The sequence below is a fragment of the Ochotona princeps genome, chromosome 15 (genome assembly GCF_030435755.1).
Source record: "Ochotona princeps isolate mOchPri1 chromosome 15, mOchPri1.hap1, whole genome shotgun sequence".
Lineage (NCBI taxonomy): Eukaryota > Metazoa > Chordata > Mammalia > Lagomorpha > Ochotonidae > Ochotona > Ochotona princeps.
The window spans coordinates 5,069,168-5,084,622 of record NC_080846.1 but is presented as its reverse complement, the minus strand read 5'-3'; the positions used below and the strand labels follow the sequence as shown (position 1 = coordinate 5,084,622).

Here is a 15,455-nt window from a genome sequence, read left to right as displayed (position 1 = left end):
GTTGGGACCCCACAATGACAGGGAGCCTAGGTCACTGTGAGGCTTAGGGAACAAGGGATAAGTCAGCATAAAAATCAGACAAGACTAGGAAGCTGTGTAATAAAATACTAAGTGTGACTCCACTGATATGGATTTAAGGTGACTTTTTTTCTGTTTTTAGCAATTCTGATTTTTTAAAAAAATTGTATTTTTAGAAAGATTTATAGAGAGAAGGGGAGACAAAGATCTTTTCTCTGCTGGTTCACTCCCCAAGTGACTGCAAAGGCTGGAGCTGATCTGAAGGTAGGAGCCAAGAGAAGAATCTGAGTCTCCCACGCGGGTGCAGGGCCCAAGGCTTTGGGCCATCCTCCAGTGCTTTCCCAGGCCACAAGCAGAGAGCTGGATGGGAAGTGGAACAGCCGAGCACGAACCAGCACCAATATGGGATCCTGGCGCAGACAAGGTGAGGATTTAGTCCTTGAGCCATCGTGCCGGGGCTTTAGCTTGTAACTGTTGTCCTTTTTATGTTCCAGGATCTTATCTGGAACAGAAATGCTTTTACTCATCATCAGAAAGATTATTTATTTACTTAACTTTCTTACTTACTTGAAAGCAGCAGCATCAGAGACAGGGAGCAGTATCTTCATCCTGTGTTTCACTCTCCTGGCTACGGCATCCAGGTTTGGACCAGGCCAAACACCAGGAGCCAGCAGCTCCAGCCTGGCAGCTCCATGCGTGGCAGACTTCCAGAGATTTGGAGTAGGGTTGCAAGTATTTTGGGAAGTTGGATCCGAAGTAGAAACTGGCACTTCAGTATGGAATGCCTTCATTACAGCTGCGGGATAACCTGCGGCACCCAGACATATTATGTTTAAAATTCACTGAAAATTATATACCTTATAAAATACAATTTGGGGGCTGGTGTTATATATCAGGAAAAGCTGCCGCCTAAGCTCGGTTGGAGTTTCAGCTGTTGTACTCCCTGTTAATGGCCTGGGAGAGAAGACCAGGTTGGCCCAAGTGTTTGTACCTCTACACCCCCATGGAAAAATGAAGGCCCTGGTTTCATACTAACCCAATACCAGTCATTGCCGTTATTTGGGAAATGAAACAGTGAACTGAAAAATCTCCCTCTCTAACTCTTCCTTTCAAATAAACCATTCTTAGATAATGAGGCTTGGTAGGCATGGAATTTCGCGTGTAAGTTCAGCTAGTTTTGGTTGTACTTACAAAGAATGGTATTTGGTTTCTCTACTCTGGACATGTCTTCATATTCTTAAGATTGTTGTCTAAGGGAGAAAGGGGGCAGAATTTTGGGGGAAAAAAGGTTAAAGTGGTTTGTACAGATGGCAGTTTGCTTTCATGGAAAGTCTAGGCTTGCAACATTTAGCTGACTTTGGGCCACAATCTCAAGGTCATCACTTGGAGGACAAGATGCTGTGTGAGTACTGGCATGAAAGGTCACATGGTAAATGGGTTTTTGTGGATGAAGACAAACCTAAGGACAGGTTACATCACAGTCACGGGGGGACAGGCATCTGGCTTAGTGTTTGATTCCTGCTTTCTGTATCTGAGTTCGTAGGCTCAAGTATTGGCCCCACTCCAGTTAACAAAAAATGTTCCTGGGAAAATGGAACAAAAAGGGGCCCAGCGTGGTGGCCTAGTGGCTAAAGTCCTCGCCTTGAATGCGCCGGGGGCACGGCTGAGTCATGCCAGTGCACTTGACTCCATCCACAACCATTTGGCAGTGTCAGAATTGGGACTCCTTGGGTGCTGTCCTAGGAAGCTTCTAAGAATCTGGCCTTTTCTCACTTTTATTATGAATGCAGGCTGAGGATGTATATTCTGGCTCCTTTAAAGAAAGATCTATATTTATTTAGAAGAGTCACAGAGCGAAAGCTCTTCCATCTGCTGGCTCACGTCCTAAATGGCTGCAACAACCAGAGCTGAGCTGACCTAAAGCCAGTAGCTTCTTTCGTGTCTCCCATGGGGGGCAGAGCCCCAAGCACTTGGGCCATCCCTTGCTGCTTTTTTAGGCACAGTTAGCAGGGAGCTGGGTCATTTGAACTAGCACCCATGTGGGATACAGGTGCTGCACATAGCTTAATTAGCTGTTTAATTAGCAGCTTAATTACAGCTGAATTAGCTGTACCACAACACTGGCCCTTTACATGTGTATGTTTTTACACAGCATTTACAAAGAAAGTTTCGTATAATTGAGTCTTATTTATCTGAAAGGCAAAGTCTCAGGGAGGAGGGAAAGCTGCTGGTTCACTTCCCAAATGGCCGCCAGAGCTGGGGCTGGGTCAGTGCGCGATGGCTCGGTTGGCTGGTCCCCTCCTTGCTGGTGCTGGTTCATGGTCCTGCTGCTCCACTTCCCTCCCAGCTCCCTGCTTGTGGCCTGGGAAAGCAGTCAAGGATGGCTCTGCACCTGCATGGGAAACTAGGGAAAGCACCTGGTCCCTGGCTTTGGATCAGCTCGACTCTGGTCATTATAGCCACTTGGGGAGTGAACCAGCGGATGGATGATCTTTGTGTATCTCTTCTCTGTAAATCTCCCTTTCCAATAAAAGTGAGTAAATCTTAGAAAAGAAACAGTGGGAGCCAGAGCCGCCATGCATGTGTCCCGCATGGGTGGCAGCATTCAAGAACTCAGGCCACCCTTGTGTGTTTCTTTCCAGGCTCACTCTTAGCAAGCTGATGGGGAGTGGGGAGCAGGGGCTGCTTCCTAGGCACTGGGACGCAGGCTTGCAGGTGTGCCCCACTTTAAAGAGGAGATTGCGAGGTACGCAGTCTGAGTCTTTGGTGAGTCTCCTGCCTTGCCTCGGAAGGTCTGGAAGCCGTAGAACGACACCTCCAGCTTCCTGCTGGCGTTTGGGCAAACATAAAGTGTAGCAGCTTATTGCAAAGACCTTTGGGGGAGCCTTGCAAAAATCACCGTGATTTGGCCGCCGAATTGACACCTGAATTCACTGTGTTTTTCCACAGAGGCAAACTTTTTAATTTTAATTTTGAATTTTTGAATTTTATGGTACAATTTCGTGGAGTCTGGGATTTCTCTACCCCCAATATCCCACCCCCCGACTGATTTCCCCCACATTGTTATAACAGTATAGTCCTTTATAAGGAGTCTTGATCCATTAGTCTGTTATTTAAGTGTGCCCCGACATTGCTGGTACAATGTCAGACAGTCCAGCTTCGCATTGTCTACACATGCCCAGTAGTTTCATTGGGGGGTCCATCTTTGATTTGAAAGCAAGGATGCATATTTCATTGTATCCCCACATCTGGATATGGTAGTCACAGAGGCAAACTTAAAAAGGTAATTCCTGCAAGCTGTCATACTTGAGAAAAAGAGGAAATTCGTGGCCCTCAGGCAGCCTTATTTTCTAGAGTAGGAATTGCAGGCCATGCTGTGGTTGGCCCAGGTCCTCTGTAAGGTGCAGGCAGTTTGGGAGTGTTGTGAAGTCGACAGGCTCTGACGTCACGGCGGCATCACAGGCGTTGACGTCACGGCTACATCAGAGGCTCTCGGGCATGGCTCCAGGGTGGTGCTAAGCGGGAATCAATCATGCCGGCTCTCCGCAGTGTCCTGCGCGGTGAGCGCGGTGGGGCCGGCGCCTACAATCCCCGGCATGCCTCGCGGGCTCCTCTCCCCTGCGCGCGTGCGCAGAGGCGCCGCTGACGGCGCTGGCCGGGCGTCCGCGGGCTGAACGCGGGACTGGCGCTGAGGTGGCAGCCGAGGTGGCCGGTGAGTGCGGGCCCGGCGGGCAGGACGCGGCAGGCGGGATGGGGCGGCCTGGCGGGATGGGGCGGCCGCCGCCTGAGGGGGCCGAGGTGGGCCCGAGCCCGCAGCGGGGAGCGGCCGTTCCGAAGCTGCCGCCCCCCGGGAGTGCGGAGAGCCGGGAACCCCGCTGGGGAAACGCAAGGTCTCCCGGGTTGCTGGGTAGGTAGCCGGCTTCTGCTTTGAGGAAGAGCCGGAGGCGTCTTCAGCTTCGTTTTCGGTGACGGTGAGTGGCTGCAGCTGTGTCTTCCAGCCCCGCTCCGTGGAACACCTGCAGCGGGTCGCGCGGGCTGTTTCCTCGTGGCCGGGGGAGCTATTTAGAGATGTTCTGGAATATTCTTAGTCCTCCGTTCTTGTGACACAAAAGTTCTAATCAAACTGATTCACAAAAGCTAAATTTAGGGTTTGGGTGCTGGCAGCGTAGTGATGATGACGCGGGTGATTGAATCTCCTACTTTTCGTGTTCATCCCCTCTCCATCCAATGTGGTGTGCTCTGCTCTTCCCTCCGTGTTGCGTGTTCATGTCTGTTCTCTGACATCTCAAGACGGGGTCCACTCTGAGTGAAGGAGAACTTCCCTGTCTGGGGTAACCCCTAGGGGAAGGTTTTCATCACGGAACCCCCTCCCTCAGGCGGTAGGTGTGGAGTGACCTGCGAGAGGAGTGGCCCGTTGGCTCTGTTGCAGGGGCTGGGCAGTAGTGGGACCTGACCCCGTGGCCGGACTGAACTGGGAAGGGTCTTGCAGCACACCTGCGCCGGCCAGGTTGATAGGAAAGGACCCTGCTGTTGGGGGACTCCTGAGACGTGGTCACTGCCGCTCCCAGGGCCATCTGTCTGGGGACTCTTGAACCTCCGGGCTGTCTGTTGTCCAGATGGCAACATCAGTAATTTTCCACGACAGCCATTCATGAGCTCGGGCGGGCTGGCCCGGAGGGTGGCACACACACATCTCCAGCTGCACGCAGACTCAGGCAGTCTGGGTTGGCTCAGAATGTGGGAGGAGTTGGAAGACCAGGGTCTGCCTGGCTTTCCCGTAACAGGGACACCAGTCACACAGTGTATCCTGTGAGTGTCACAGTAACTGTTACAGCCTGCACTGTGTAAGTTGACCCCTTTCCCGTTAAATTTCTCCTTTGAATGATTGCCATTTCTACTTTCCCTCAGAAAGCAAATTATGCTCTTTGCTACCACGTGTTTTGTAGTTCAGTGAAGCCTGGAATCTACCCTTAATTCTAATTGAAATTGCTTTCGTGAACTCCAGTCAGCCGTTTGTTTTTTTTTTTTTAATAAGATTTGTATTATTGTTAATATTGGAAAGGCAGATTTACAGAAAGGAGATAGAGAGATTTTTCCATCTGTTGGTTCACTCCCGAGGAGGCCACAACAGCCGGAGCTGAGCTGAGTTGAAGCCAGGAGCTTTTTCCAAGTCCCAAGGCTTTGAGCCATCCTCTGCTGCTTTCCCAGGCCACAAGCAGGGAGCTGGATGGGAAGTGGAACAGCTGGGGCACGAACTGATGCCCTTATGGGATCCCAGTGCATGCAACGCAAAGATTTAGCCATTAGGCTATTGTGCTGGGCCCAGCCATTTATTGTTTTAAGGTTTATTTATTCTTATTGGAAAGACAGATTTACGTAAAGGAGAGAGAGAAAGATCTTCCATCTGCTGGTTCACTCCCCAGGTGGCCACAATAGCTAGGGCTCAGCTGATTTGAAGCCAGGAGCTTCTTCTGGATCTCCCACATGGGTGCAGGGTCCCAAGGCCTTGGGCTGTCCTCTGCTGCTTCCCTAGACCACAAGCAGGGAGCAGGATGGGAAGTGGAGCAGCCGGGATGCGAACCTGCACTCATTTGGGATGCTGCCATTTGCAGGTGGAGGACTAGGCAGTTGAGCCATCGTGCCAGCCCCAGTCAGCCATTTATGAGTTATCTCCTGTGTGTGTGTGTGTGTGTGTGCCATCTCTAGACATAGAAGATGGCCAAGCTGTGATAGTTGTCATCTAGGAGGTCAAGGACTAACGAGGACGAGGAGTAAGTTCGTAACTTGATGTGCGACCTGGTGCTGAAGGGGCTGTGTTGGGCGGAGGGAGGAGCATGTTGAGCAGGGTACCCTGGGCTGCCAGTAGAGACACCTTTGACTGTGCTGGACAGTCGTGGTAGCATGGCGTGGTGGTGTGTGTGCTTCCGAGAGGAGCTGTCTGCTGGGACAGGTGCTGAGTACCGTGCGGAGCTGACCCACCTGCACATGCTTGACGGTCCCTTTGTAAGATCTGCCTGCAGGGTGCACGCCGCTCTGCCCGGACTCACCCGTGTGTCCTGGATCAAGGACAGGCCATCAGCACATATTTGCTGCATGACAACTTCTCAGCATTGTGTCTACCACATGGTACGGCTTAGTACTGTCAATGTAGCATGGGGCCGAATAACCAGGCTTAGTGTGACAGTGGGCCGTGGGCTGGCCTTTGTAGCACCATGTTTGGGATGTTACACGTAGAATCACTTCCCCTGTTTCACAGATTTAGGCTAATTGTAATCACCATAAGTGAGGTTGTTCATGTCTTCTCAGTGGGCAGGCTTAGTTGTGTGTCTCCTGATCTGTTAGGAGTTTGTGTGTTTGTCTTCGTGTCTGGAGGCTGACTCGTCTGAATCCGTCACTCCGTGGCCATGTCAGTGAGGGCAGCATTGGCGGTGAGCTGTACCAGGTCACTTAGGAAGGGACTGCTCCTGGAAGGGGGCGTGGTGTTCCGGGATGTCTGGGAGAATTGGGGTTTGGTGTTTTTTCCTTCATGACTGTTTTCCCCAGGTGGCTTGTTAGCCTTCTACCCAGCAATGTAAAGACAGGAAGCAGCAAATCATTTCCCTCTTCTCTTGTTTGAGTTTCTTTTGTAAATATTCTTACTTTGTTTGACATGAAGATAGGGTTAAAGTCCAAATACTACTCTTTTTTAAATTTCCTTCTGAAAACAATTTAACAATTGGGAGCACCAGTGATGAAATTCAAGTTCTGACTCTATCACTTTAACCTTTGAGAACCCAGCACAAATTGCATAACTTCTTTTTTTTTATTGATGAATGTACTTTTCACATATTTTTTATAGTAGGTACTTTTTAAATTATCTTTTCTAAAAGTTTGATTGATTTGAAAGAGCTGAGAGAAATGTTCCATCTGCTGGTTCGCTCCCCAAATGCCATAAGCTGGGCCAGGCCAGAACTGGAGCCTGGAACTCCACCCAGGTATGCCAGATGGGTGGCAGGGCACTCGGGCCCCCTTCCTCTGCCTTGCCATGTGTGCTGGCAGGGAGCTGGGCCAAAAGCAGAAAGCATGAACCTGTGCTCTGATCCGGAATGCTGGGGGTCGCAGGCAGAGCTTAACCCATCACCAGCCCTCTTACTTCTTTTCTTTTGAATTGATAAAATTATATATGTTTATTGGGTGCCATGTGGTGTTTCAGTACATGTGTGCATGTGTGATATTCCAACCAGGGTAAACATACCCATGTCTTTGATATTTCTCAGTGGTGAAAACATTGACTATCTTTCCTTATAGCTTTTTGAAATATTTGGCATGTCATCATTTTATTTATCTATTTATTTAGTGTAATTTGATGGTTGTCACCGTGTTCTGTGGCCACAGTACCAGGCTGTCATTCTCCATTGTAACTCTGTCTCCGTGGTTAAGATGCCGGTTGGTCATCCTTCTGCCACCTCGCCAGGGGCCTTGCTCCGGTGCCCACAGTGAATAGGGCAGTCGGAATTTGAACTCACACTGACTGTAGACCCTGTGCTGACAACTCAACTAAGTGTGTCAAGGCTATGACACACGTTCAGTGAGTGTTTAGCTACTAGAGTGAACTTCGCGTTCGTACATCATCTTGTGCACATTTTATCACTTGGTTGTTGCAGAAGCAGCTAAGTGTTGCTGTGACTGTCATCATTTAGGGACAGGAGACCGAGGCACAAATCTGGACACTTCCCCAAAGCTGTAGAGCAAGTGTATATGCGATGCTTTGGCTCTGCTCCCTGCCAGCTCTGGATTATGTCACATTTTGAGAGAGTTGAGAGGACGGAAGTTGCGTTGTCCTGCCCAGGACCCAGACGAGGCTCTTCTGGAAACAACAGCCTCATCTTGCTCAGGGAGTTGGTCTCTCTGACCAAGGAGGTCATGGGCATATGACCCATGTCTGGTAGTGTGTGCTCCTCAGATAGTCACATTTCTTCCCCTTGAACTTGAATCTTAGGTTGGATGACATGATGACGCTCACAGCCCCTTCATCACGATCGTGTCTCAGTTCCCAGTACCTGGACATTGGAGCAGCTCTTTGGTGGTTTTCATTTCCCAGCTCATAGCCTTGCAATTACATTCCCATTTTCCAAGAATCAAGGAACTGGAGGTCCGTTTTTGTGGCTTCCAGCGGAAACTGCCTTAACTTGGTCACTCACAGTCAGGGGCCAGTCAGTGTTGCGGTACAACAGGAAAGCCAGCATCCTCTGTGGGTGCCAGTTCAAGTCCTGACGGTGGTCCCGCTCCCTGCTGATGCATGGCCCAGTACCTGGTCCCTGCCACCCATGTGGGAGGCTCAGCTTTCCCGACTTGGCTCCTCTATGATTTGAGAAATAGGAACTCTGTTGGTAGTATTTATTATTAGGTGCTTCTAAGGCCTATATTTTTGTGTTATTATAAAACTGCATGTCCAGATTGCTTGTGGCCTTTGTTTGGTCCTCTGGGAGTTAACGTTTTCCTCAAAACCTCTCACCTGCTATTTTTCTACCTGAATGGTGAGTTGCAGTTTGCTATTACCTGTTTTGTTTTTATGCCCAAGGGGCATGGTGTCCCCCTTCAACGCTGGCAGCAGGAGTGACAAAGGGTTCCTGCAGTTACTGGGCTTTTGCTTCCTTTATTTGAAAGGCAGAGGGAAGGAGGAGGATGGGAGAGCTTCTGTGTGCTGGTTGACTCCCTAAACAGCCACAGCAGTCAGGGCTAGGTCAGGGTGACTCCCCAGTTAGTTGCAGGGGCTCAGGAACTTGGACCATCTTCTGCTGCCTTCCCAGAAGCATTAGCAGGGAGCTGGGTGGGAAGCAGAGCAGCCAGCACTCCAGCTGACACTGTGATCTCAAGTGGCAGCTGAGCCACTGTGCCACAGCACCAGCCCCACCCCGCTGCTGTCACCTTCCGGAAACTGCCAAGCTGTAAATGTCAGCGAAATGAACGGTGGGGGGTGGAGGGGTACACAGGTTATTAGATCGCCATGGGTGAGTAATGGTTTTACCTGAGGACCCATAGGGGCCCCATAGGGGCTGGACCCTCGACTAGCATCTGGAGCCCATACACAGGGTCTCTGCGGAGGCAGGGCTGGTACTTGGCTGCTGAGTGCCAGGGTGAGGACGGGTTTCCCTGGGCTGTGTTCTGTCTTTGCAGTCGTGCCTAAGCCTTGCCTGAAGGAACACTATCTCTCATCACAAGTAAAATATTGACTCAGGGAAGGGAAAGCAGCTTTGCTGGCCCAGCCAGCAGGCCAGCCCCAGCTCCTTCCTGAGAGAGGCACACCTGGAGGAGGGCCAGGCGTGGGAGGAAGTTGCTGGGTTCCTTGGAGGCGGGGAGCTACTGAGGCAGAGGTGATGGTCGGCCCGGGGTTCAGGAAGCTCCAGCGGAGTCGGAAGGTCTAGGTGTGCGTCAGGGACGGGGAGTGCATGCAGTCCGTGAATAGAAGGGAGGCCAGGTAGAACCCCTCAGAAACGCGGAGGAAAACCAAAGGAGGGTGGCCTGGCCGCTGGCTGGCCAGAGAGGGGAGGAAGCGATTACGGAGAAAGGCTGCTGAGGGCTGAACTGGGGCTGATGAGCTGCTGGATGCTGCGGTAACTTTCAACAACCAGGCAAGAGTTAAGGCCACTAATAAAATGGAGGCAAGAAATGAAAAGGACAACTAGAACCTGACATTGGTCATTTTATAGAACGTTGCCAAGTCATCTGTGAAAAAAATCCCAAACTTCATACTTACTTTGTTTTGTGTTGAACTAAATATACATCCTAACATATTTTATGGTTGTCTAAAGATCTTTAATTTTTTTGTTTAACTTTGCTTGAATTGGTGAGATATTATTAGCATGGTTTAGAATTCAAAAAATATAAAGGAATATTCAAATTAAAAGTCTCCCTGCTGGGCCCAGTGTGATGAGCTGGAGGTTAAATTCTCACCTCGCATCCTTTGGACTGCCGTATGGGCACCGTGTCCCAGCTGCCCCGCTTCCCATCCCGCTCCCTGCCTGTGGCCTGGGAAAGCAGTCAAGGACAGCCCAAAGCCTTGGGACCCTGCGCTCACGTGGAGACCCAGAGGAAGCTGCTGGCTTCTGGCTTTAGATAGGCATGGCTCTGGCCACTGCAGCCACTTCCGTAGTGTACCAGCGAATGGAAGATCTTTCTCTGCAAATCTGCCTTTCCAATAAAATAAATAAATAAAGTTTTAAAAAAGTCTCTGTGCCTCCCGGTCCACGAAGCTCACATGAAGGCTTGTGTATTTGATGTACAGTTTTCTGCCGTTTTGTGCATAGGTTTTCACAGTCTTCTCGCCTTTGGCTTGGTGTTGCCTGGAGGTCACTCCGCAGAACGCAGGGAGCTGCCCCGTTCTCCTTAGACATCTGTACCCTGTTCTAGTGTTATTCCGTGTGTACCCCTGCAGAGCAGGGCCATCAGACACAAAGTGCAGACAGGGGAGGGGCTCCTGGGGGAGTCAGCAGCTGAGCTGCGCCTAGAAGAGGTCAGGTGATGTGGAAGGCATTGCCAGGCAGGGCACAGGGTCCTTCCTGAGTGCCACCTCACAGTGCTGGGGAAGAGCACAAGGTGGGACTGTCAGGAGAGGTTGGTCAGCCCTGAGCAGGGCAGATGGACATTGGCACACCTGCATGTCATGTGACTTAGGAAGCAGCAGGAGCCTGTGCGGTGATCACTTCCCTGGGAAAGGAGCTGGGGATATGGAAATTGGAAGGAAGGCCTTATTGGGCAGGTCCAGCCGGGCCTCGCTGGAAGGGAGTGTGAGCGAAGGAATTCCCTGCTTCTCCAAGTGTTTTCTCTGGACCAACTGCGTCCCTGAGGAACCTGTAGGACTGGCGACTTCTCTGATCCTGCTCAGACCAACTGAGTCAGAAAGTCTGGGGATTTGGATGGACACAGCAGTTGGAGAACTGCAGGTCAAGATCCTGAGGGAGGAGGAGAGATATTAGATAGGGAGCCATAAAGCACTGTGGCAGAGACTAGGATGAAGTCAGCACTTTGATAGGGTTGATGTTGGGGTGCTGGGCGCAGTGGGCTAAGTCAGCACTTTGATAGGGTTGATGTTGGGGTGCTGGGTGCAGTGGGCTAAGTCAGCACTTTGATAGGGTTGATGTTGGGGTGCTGGGCACAGTGGGCTAAGTCAGCACTTTGATAGGGTTGATGGTGGGGTGCTGGGCGCAGTGGGTGAAGTCAGCACTTTGATAGGGTTGAGAGTCCCACCTGGTGAGCTTCCCGTTGGTGTGCTTGTGAGGGTTGCAGCAGCTGCCCCTCGTGCCAGGCCCACTGCCACTCATGTAGGACCTTAGAGCTGCCCTAGGCTCCCCACCTGCCCTGGTCCTGGCTGTGGTGGGGTCACGAGTGAACTAGTGAGCGAGGGGCCTGCCCTCTGTCTCTCCCTGTCTCTCAAACAGATGAAATTCATCTTCTGAAAAAAAAAAAAGCTTTATATTTTCCCAAAGATATCCACTCTGGGAGTTTTTCTGGAGTTAATTCTATTAAAATGCTGTTTTTAATTGTGTGATAATTATAAATATGTTTTAAGTTTAGATTAATTGCTTCAGCTGGCAGCATGCTAAACTGGTGCCAATAATTTGTTATAAACTTTGTACTTAGAAAAATGCCTCTTTATGAAACTGACACCAGTAAACCAGAAGAGCAAATTTTAAAATCTGTCCAAAACAAGACAGATGTGTTGATTTTATTTTTCAAAATTTCGAAGAGCTTCTCATAATGTAGTTTTTATTGAAAAAATATCTGTTGGATACTTAACTATCACCAGATGAATAGATTGGTAAATTAAAGAATGTGGCTTTAGAGATCACATAGTTGGGCCTGGCGCAGTGGCCTAGTAGCTAAAGTCCTTACCTTGCTTGCAAGAATCCCATATAGGTGCCGGTTCATGTCCCAGCTGCCCCGCTTCCCATCCAGCTCCCTGCTTGTGGCCTGAGAAAGCAGTCAAGGGCCCGGCGGCATGGCCTAGCAGCTAAAGTCCTCACCTTGAACGCCCTGGGATCCCATATGGGATCTAATCCCGGCAGCTCCACTTCCCGTCCAGCTCCCTGCATGTGGCCTGGGAAAGCAGTCGAGGATGGCCCAATCCTTTGGGACACTGCACCCGCGTGGGAGACCCGGAAGAGGTTCCAGGTTCCCGGCATCGGATCGGCACAGCACCGGCCGTTGCACTCACTTGGGGAGTGAATCATCGGACGGAAGATCTTCCTCTCTGTCTCTCCTCCTCTCTGTATATCTGACTTTGTAATAAAATAAATAAATCTTAAAAAAAAAAAAAAGAAAAGAAAGAAAGCAGTCAAGGATGGCCCAAATCTGGGACACTGCACCCGCGTGGGAGACCCAGAAGAAGCTCCTGGCTCCTGGCTTCGGATCAGCTGTAGCGGCTGTTTGGGGAGTGAACCAATGGGTGGAAGATCTTCTGTCTTTCCTCGCTGTAAATCTGCCTTTCCAGTAAAAATAAATACATCATTAAAAAAAGATTGCGTTGTTATTGGGAAAAATATTGACAATGTTTGATAGAGGAAAAGTTAATTTATGATAAGAACTACATCTGTAGGGGCTCGGCAGCGTGGCCTAGTGGCTAAGGTCCTCGCCTTGATCCCATATGGCTGCTGGTTCTAATCCCGGCAGCTCCACTTCCTCTCTGTCTCTCCTCCTCTCAGTATATCTGACTTTGTAATAAAAATAAAAATAAATCTTTAAAAAAAAGAAAAAAGAACTACATCTGTAGAACCAAATTAAAAAAATACATGAGAAGAAAATTCATTGGGATGTCAAAATTGTGACCAGATGTTTGTTTTGATTTGCATTATTTTCATTTGAACGGCAGAATCCAAACAGGAGTAGAGAGAGAGCTTCCAGATTCGCTGGTCCTCTCCCCACATGGCCTCAGTAGCTGAAGCTGATCTGATCTGAGGCCAGGAACTGCTTCTGGTCTCCTGCTACTAGGGTGCAGGGTCCTAAAGACCTGAGCCGTCCTCCACTGTTCTCCCAGGCCACAGGCAGACCCTGGACAGAAGTGGAGCAGTCGGGACATGAACCGGTGCTCATGTGGGATGGCGACCCTGCAGGTAGAGGATTAGCTTGCTGCGATACTGTGTCAGCCTCATGTTAAATTTTTACTTTAATTACAAAATTCAGAAAAGCGTCTGTAACTTCCTTTTCTATGGTAATTCCAGTAACTGTTTATAATCTAGAGATTTGCAAGTACTTAAATTAATCCTGCTACACCTTAACCCATTAATGTCTCATTACCTTGTGTGTAGGATTCCTATAGACTGAAGTTGACCAATAAATGTATCACGTAAGGTAATTTTGAAATAGATACTATGTTGTTGAGCGATACATGGAATTGAAAACTCGGTCATTTGTATGTCATGCCTGATGTTCAGTGGTGAAGTTGGCTGGCGCCGTGGGCATTTGCTTTCTCTGCCCTAAAGTGCTGGAAGGAAGCTGCGGGGCCAGCTCTGGCAGGCCACACCCCTCCTGAAGCCCCTGGGGCCAGGTCTGGGGGCCAAGTGCCTGGGCTGGAAGCACACCTAGGGGACTTGCAGGCGTTTTTGCAAAAGCAAATTCAGAAACAGTGTTTCCTCTTTCAAGGCTGTTTGCAAATTGCTCTGTGTTTCTCATCTTGTTTGTTTCCTTTAAATTGCTTTTAGTGGCTGTTGCTCTTAAAAAATATGTAAGTTTAATAAGCAGTGAATGCTGTGTGAAGTCAGACTCCTGCAGGGTTTGTTTAAAACAAGAAAAAGTGACTTGACCTTTGAGTTACAAAGTATTATTTTCAGTGATTTCTTAAATTTTTGTTGGGGGAAATGGGACACTTGTTAAAGTCACTTGGAAAATGGCAGACTACCTTCCAGTAGGTTAGCAAGGAAAAGGCTGGCATCTCACAGGCTGCTGAGATGTTAATTCCCGCAGGGCTGTGCTAATCAAGTGTTCTACTTGAGAGAGGAATCCTTTTCGCAGTTTGCACTGTTGTCACTTTTGCCTGCTTGGTTTTGTATAAACATCAGATCCCCGTGGGGAGGCCTGGTGAGCAGGGGCTCTGTCAGAGGAGGCCCGAGGAGAGACTAGGAGAAGCCGCGCTGCAGGAGAACTGTCTCTGCTGCTCTAAACTTTACATTTAGAAAACATAGAGTTAATGTGCTGCGAAAGTCACATGTACAAGTATCCAGGCCAGTAGTTGCATTGTTCATTGCTACTGATTCCAGAACATTCCTATCAACCCTGAAGAATTACACCTGTGAGCACTCCCCGTTGCGCTCCCCAGTCCTGGCGGCACTGATGTTTTCTTACTGTAGGGAATTGACTCTTCTGAACATTCCATGTAAATGTGAAGCTTTAAAAAAAAAATTATTTATTTATTTTTAATCACAAAGTCAGATATACAGAGAGGAGGAGAAACAGAGAGGAAGATTTTCCGTCCGATGATTCACTCCCCAAGTGACCACAATGGCCAAAGTCAGAAGCCAGGAACTCTTCCGGGTCTCCCACACGGGTGCAGGGTCCTAGGGCTTTGGGCCGTCTCGACTGCTTTCCCAGGCCACATGCAGGGAGCTGGACGGGAAGTGGAGCTGCTGGGATTAGAACCAGGGCCCATGTGGGATCCCAGTGCGTTCAAGGTGAGGACTTTAGCTGCGAGGCCATGGCACTGGGCCCAAATGTGTGGCTTCTTATGGCTGTCTTTCACATAGCATAATGGTCAGAGGTCATCAGGCACGCATCAGTGCTCCATTCCTTTTCACAGCTGAATAGTATTCCATTGTGTGGATATGCCACATGTTGTTTACCCATTCACTGATGGCACGTTGGATTGTTTCCATTGTTTACTACGTGTACTGCTGTAAAATTTATGTACACATTTTTAGATAGCATTATTGTTTTTTAAATATGCTATTAGTATTTTTCAAAAAAGATAACATTACACATCAAAACAAAAATGGGCCAGCATGGTGGCTTAACAGGCTAATCCTCTTGTCTACGGCACTGGCATCTTTTGTGGGTGTCCACTTACATCCTGACTGTTCCATTTCTGATCCAGCCCCCTGTTGTGGTCTGGGAAAGCAGTGGAGATTGGCCCAAGTCCTTGGGCCCTGTGTCTGTGTGCAGCCTGGAAGAAGCTCCTGGCTCCTGGCTTTGGATCGGCTCAGCTCCAGCTGTGGCAGCCATGTGGGGCGTGAACCAGCACATGGAAGATCTCTCTGTCTCTCCTGTCTTTGTTTCAAAAATAAACAGATCTTTTAATAAAAATTCAAGACAAACATACTGCATAGTTCTGCCATCTAATTAAGCCAGATTCTTTTTTCCTGTCACTGTAACATGTGTTTTTTTCTAGGTGGTTGAGATCATGGAGTGTTTCCTTGTTGAGGGTGGCTTTTCTTCTGCCAGCTGCTGGTAGACCTCACCTTTGCCGTTCT

General features: G+C 49.2%; 1 protein-coding gene across 1 annotated transcript in view; it reads left to right on the top strand.

The window, feature by feature from the left end:
* Nucleotides 1-3,600: 3,600 nt before the first annotated feature.
* The window catches only part of SGSM3 (small G protein signaling modulator 3), a 38,307-nt gene continuing 26,452 nt past the window's right edge, over nucleotides 3,601-15,455 (top strand). The window contains exon 1 of the mRNA XM_058673408.1: nucleotides 3,601-3,730. The gene's annotated coding sequence lies outside the window, so the exon portion shown is untranslated. The remainder of the gene's footprint in view (nucleotides 3,731-15,455) is intronic.